The 5,972-nt window shown below is 41.9% G+C and overlaps 1 non-coding gene across 1 annotated transcript; it reads left to right on the top strand.

The window, feature by feature from the left end:
- Positions 1-1,519: 1,519 nt before the first annotated feature.
- TRNAW-CCA (transfer RNA tryptophan (anticodon CCA)) lies at positions 1,520-1,599 on the top strand. Its single transcript has one exon. It is a non-coding gene; the product is annotated as a tRNA-Trp (tRNA).
- Positions 1,600-5,972: the final 4,373 nt, after the last annotated feature.

Here is a 5,972-nt window from a genome sequence, read left to right as displayed (position 1 = left end):
CACTTAAGAGGACAAAATCCAACCTGCCTTTTATCACCAGGCTTTTTCTCTTGTCTCTGTTTTATAGCTGTAGCTCATATTGTGAAGAATCCACCTGCAAAGCAGGAGACCCAGGTTCAATCCCTAGGTGGGGAAGATGCTATGGAGAAGGTCATGGCAACCCACTCCAGTATTCTTGCCTGGAGAATCTCAGGGACAGAGGAGGCTGGCGGGCTACAGTCCACGGGGCCGCCAGGAGTCGGACACAACTGAGTGACTAACACTATTACCACTACTACTGTTTTATAGCGGCCCCGCCGACCGCTCAGATCTTTGGTGTAGATTCAGTTTCCTAGTGCACACATGTATGGATACCCATGAGAATGCATGTCCTGAGGTCACAGAGCTCATGTGAGGACCGGTCATCAGAGCCTAACCCAGCAGGCACTTGGCTTTCTTCACGGGGTCTGTAACCACCCAGCTCACTCATGAGCTTGACTCTGAAGACAAAGAATCTGGAGGAAGCAACCGGGAGTATTAAGACATGGATCGTTTTCTCCTTCTTAAAAAAAAAAAGCGATGTAAAGCAGGGGTCCCCAGCCTCCTCCAAGATCTAATTCCTGATGATCTGCGGTGGAGCTGCTGCAACAATAACAGAAATCAAGTGTGCGATAAATGCCTGAATCCTCCCCAAATCACCCCCCTCCCTGGTCCATGGAAGTATCATCATCTTCCATGAAACCAGCCCCTGGTGCCAAAAAGGTTGGGGGCTGCTGACAAAGGATGCAGAGTGTATCCAAGGAGGGCGATTCCTTCCAGGTTGCTTCTGGGTCTGTGTCTCTCAGTGGCACAAAGAACAACAGGAAGGACTTCCAAGGATGGGGTTCTGAAGAATTCTGGGGCTTTTAGCTCCACGTGGACCCTATTTCTCCTGTCATGGGTTACGTGCATTAACTGTGAGAACCTGTCCTTCCCTAGAAAGTGTTAGGGCCAAGGTTTACCAAGCAGTGGGTCCCCCCGGGGGCCCGACGGCAAGCCCGCCTGCAGAACACACCTGCATTTGTTGGGGAAGCCCCGCCCGAGGAGGAGGGCAGACACCTCCTTTTCCTAACCAGCCAGATGTCTCGGCCCTGGGATGAAACGTCCACCTTTTGTTTACAAAATATTATCTATATAAAGACCAAAAAGAGGAAAAATAACAGGAAAGTAAGCATTCTTAGCCCTGCCAGATAAGTGCGAATTTGGCGATTGCAGACTGGAAGGAAGCTACATGCAGGGTGACGGGAGATATCCGCACAAGGACAGTCTATTTTCGTTTTTAAAATTCAAGTTGTGTCCCCAGAGTGGGTGAAAATACCCCCAGGGTCTGAGAAAGCCACATGGTCCAAATGGAAGCCTCCAAGACAGAGGTTTAGGATTGTTTTTACTACTGTGTGAAATCCAAAACAAATTTAGCCGTTTGATGCACCTGGGTTTTCTGCATTGCAGGCAGATTCTTTACCACCTGGGTCACTAGGAAAGCCCATCAGAAGAGCTGGCTTCCCTGGTGACTCAGTGGTAAAGAATCTGCCTCCAATGCAGAAGACACAGGGGGCCCAGGTTCGACCCCTGGGTGGGGAAGATCCTCTGGAGAAGGGCATGCCAACCCACTCCAGGATTCTTGCCTGGAGAGTCCCATGGACAGAGGAGGCTGGAGGGCTACTGTCCATGGGTCACAAAGACTCTGACATGACTGAGCGACTGAACGACCACAAATAGAACAGCATCATGAGAGGGTGTCAGTGGGAAAACCTAGAAAGAAGAGCTCCAGGTAGAAATAGGGGAGAGCTCAAAGGCCTTCATTCCAAGGCAGCTGAAGGTGCAACACGCTCACACACACCTGCACTGGCAGGAGCCCGAAGTGGTCAGCGTTAAGGCAACTTTCCACTTAAATTCCTGCTGCTAAAGAATTGTAAGCAAACTAAATGCCAACACGGTGATTGATGAAGTAAACTATAATGGGAGTTGTTAAAGAATAATGAAATCAGAAAACATTCTTGTTTCCGTATGTAAAAACAAATTACAAAACAGATCCCATTTTCAAATAAATACTGCCATTGATAGATCAGTACACAGTGGCTTAAAGATAATATATGAGCACAGACAAGGAACTGAAATAAGACAAGTCAAAACATTAGCAGGGGTTATTGATGGAGGGGTAGATTATGAATGACTGTTATTTTCCTCTTTGCATTTTTTTGGTTTTTTTCTTCAAAATTTCTGAATTGAACATATATCAAATTTTACTTTTAAAATGTTTAGTAATTTTGTCCTCCCCAAATGTGAAGCTTCTAATTGCTGTTCCTCTTAGAAGGGATTTCTCTTACTAAAACCAAACTTTTCACCTTCTAGTTTTCCAATGAACATCAAATTAATGTACATAATTACTGTTATACATTAATAAGCAGTTACTTTACTGATAATAAAGAAATGGCCAAATTCAATTATTTTCCACATAAAACTTATTTTAATATTTTAGTAACTTGATCTGAATAAAATTTATGAAGTGGGTATTGGTTCCTTTGAAGTTTCACAGAGAATGAATCAAATGTTTAAAGACTTTCTTCATGAACCATATTAGCAGTTTCATTTATACATTGAAGTGAATACTCCCTCACACATACACACATACCCTTCCAAAAATTCCAGTCACTTCTAAAAACTTGTATTCAAAGTCATGAGTTTTAAAACCATCTTGAAAGCAACATGCATGGGGAAGTAATTATTAATTTCCCACTGTTAACACGTATTCATTCTGAAAGGCTAAAGGGTTTGTTCAAGTCTGTCTTAATCAGGCATGGCACCTTACTACCCAACCATAATAAATATTATGTGCAAAAGTATAAACCCAAGTGGAGTATGTCAGTCACCCACAAGTGACGAGATTTTCAAAATATGCTCTGTTTAACAATTGTACAAAATGCCACAACATCCAGACGGGCTGAATCAGAACCAACGGCCTCTTGCCGGCACTCACAGGCAGTTTTACTTTTCCTCAAATATTTACTTGTTTCCATCTGCCAAGATATTTGTTCAGAGAAAAAAAAGTCCTTTGGAAAGGCAGCTGCAGAGAATAAGATGCAATCTTTTATTTGGCCTACCTGTTAATATTGTAATATTCTGCGTTCTTTATCAATTTTGCTTTAATTATATATGCGATGCTGATCTCGAGAGAAAAATGTCTACCTCCACCCAGAAACTCTTTTATTTCCAATATTCCAGTTACTTTGCCAGTTTCTACTGAGTGCTTCTCCCCGCTATGACTCCACCTTGATTTCCTCCTATTTTTCATCCTGACACACACAAACGATTGTTAATATCCTTTCTAGAAACTGACTCCTAGCTACAGTTCTCTTCAGTTAGTAGCTTGAAGAAAGCAGGCAGGAGTCCATAAAAACACAATCTTTAATCTTAAGGACTTCCTGTCCAAGTAGGCGTCAGAGGAGACCCAATGGCTCCAAGTGAACGGCGTGACCCGGGGTGGCTCCCAGGGAGGATAAACAAGCCTGATTAGGAGTTAGGCTGAGCACTGTTCTCCATGTTTCTGCATCTCAAACAGTCATCTTGCCTATGCCGGAATCTCTGTTTGTTTCCCCCAGAATCCAATGAAGCTTGTTCAGAGGGTGAACATAGGAGAGTATAGAGTTTCCTTCCCTGGGTTTGGGAAACATGATAACTCTACTACCATGGGCCTTCCTGCTGGTCCCTAGAAACCGCCCTACGAGAGGAGGGACTGTCTTACTCACAGCCCCAGCCGTGAGTTTTTCTCGTAGACTTTGTCTTCAAGCTGCCCTCCTCTGCTTTTTCAAACTCATCTGTATCTGGTCTCTGTGTCACAGTGGAATTAGTCCGTATGCTGATGAATCCTGAACGTATGTGTGTATTTTGAAACCAGGCCCATCGATTAACAGTTCTTCCTCCTTTTCCGAGCATCTCACTCCAGATTCTCTCCTTTGCCCGTGAGAAGCACATTCTCCCCTGAAAACAATGGGATGCAAGTTGAGAAAAGTAAAGAATCAGCAACGGTTTCCCATAAATTTAATTTCCAGTTTGGGTTCTATGTACAAAGCCTAGGACGCTCCTCTGTGGAAGATGCTTGTTCGTATTCACAGACCTGCCTCCACTTCCTCAGCTGTTCTTTCTTCTTGGTGGAAAGAAGTAATGAAATTCAGCAGGAGACTTCTAGAAGGAGGTTACTAGGAATGGGTAGGTTTATTAAAGGGCTTCCCTGGTGGCTCAGATAGTAAAGAATCCAGCTTTACTGAGGGGAGACCAGGGTTCAATTCCTGAGTTGGGAAGATTCCCTGGAGGAGGGCATGGCAGCTCACTCCAGCATTCTTCCTTGGAGAATCCCCACGTACAGAGAGGAGCCTGGTGGGCTGCAGTCCATGGGGTCACAAAGAGTCGGACACGACTGGGCGGCTAAGCACAGCAGAGATTTATTAAAATGTCTTTTTTTTATCCTGGCTGGATGTGGGAGGGGAGACATGCTTATCCATAGCAAATGCATAAAAATGCTTTCCTCTACTAACTTGCAGTTGCCCTGATTAAGTCCACATTTTTATCATTCATTAGAAAAATATAGTAAAAGTATCTAAAAAACGTATGATGATATGAAATAATCTTCCCATGAGGGATAGTCTGATAAAATTTTCCTAATTTTGACACAACATGGAAATATAAAGTAAGATTTTCTTAGATACTGATAAAAAAAATAGCACACAAATATTGGAATGAATATAGTAAAACCTATAAACAAAAATAACCCTATAAGAATTTTCTATTATTAAAAGGTCAGATTCACTATAAATCCTTCATTTTAAACTTCTTAGACTCAAACTCACATTATGGAGACATTTTATTTATCATAAATAGTATATGGTATTTCTATTTGGTTAAAATCCTTTTCTCACTTTCATGACAAAAAATTTAAAAGTGTGATGCTAAAATTTAAGAAAGCATTTTCTTCTTTTAAAAATGCTGTTCCTTTAATACACATATCACACCAACCTTTCAAATCATATGGTATAATGAATACCCCTTAAGAGTTTGTGGGAGATGTCATCATCTAGATCCAAGCATATAAGGAAGTCTTTCTCTTCAACATCTTTGCTGAGACACCTCAGTGGGGCTGCTTATGGCATCATGTAGCTTTTAATAATTCACATAGATTCTATATCTGACCATGAAACATTTGATAATGACTTTGATGACAATATTAACCTGTAGTTGAAATATAAAAGATATAAAGTGGAGAATCTGCTAAGGTTGATCTTTAAAATAATTAAAATCTTGCCAATGTGACTGTGTCCTGGAATAGGAAAAATCTTCTCTCCACCAGTGTAAATTGGTGCAGCTACTATGGAAAGAGTAGAGAGCTTCCCTGATAGCTCAGTTGGTAAAGAATCCACCTGCAATGCAGGAGACGCTGGTTCAATGCTGGGTCAGGAAGATCCACTGGGGAAGGGAAAGGCTACCCAGTCCAGTATTCTGGCCTAGAGAACTCCACGAGCTGTAAAGTCCGTGGGGTCACAAAGAGTCAGACACAACTGAGCAACTTTCACTTTAAAAAAATAAAAATGGCATTTCTTTGTGATCCAGCACCCCCACTCCTGGGCATATATCTGGAGAAAACTCTAATTTGAAAAAACACCTCACCCCAATGTTCATAGAAGCACTATTTACAAAAGCCAAGACATGGAAGCAACCTAAACATCCACCCATAGATGATGAATGGATAAAGGTGTGGTACGTACACACGATGGAATGTTGCTCAGCCTTAAAGAAAAGGAATGAACTACTGCCTTTTGCAAAAAAAATGGATGAACCTAGAGATTATCATACTAAGGGAAGTTAGACAGAGATATTCAATATCTTGTAATAGCCTATAATGGAAAAGAATATATATATATATATATATATCCCCTGGTGACTCAGATGGTAAAGAGTTTGCC

Source organism: Muntiacus reevesi, chromosome 11 (assembly GCF_963930625.1).
Source record: "Muntiacus reevesi chromosome 11, mMunRee1.1, whole genome shotgun sequence".
Classification (NCBI taxonomy): domain Eukaryota; kingdom Metazoa; phylum Chordata; class Mammalia; order Artiodactyla; family Cervidae; genus Muntiacus; species Muntiacus reevesi.
The sequence above is the reverse complement of the archived record's forward strand: the minus strand, read 5'-3'. Positions and strand labels throughout refer to the sequence as shown.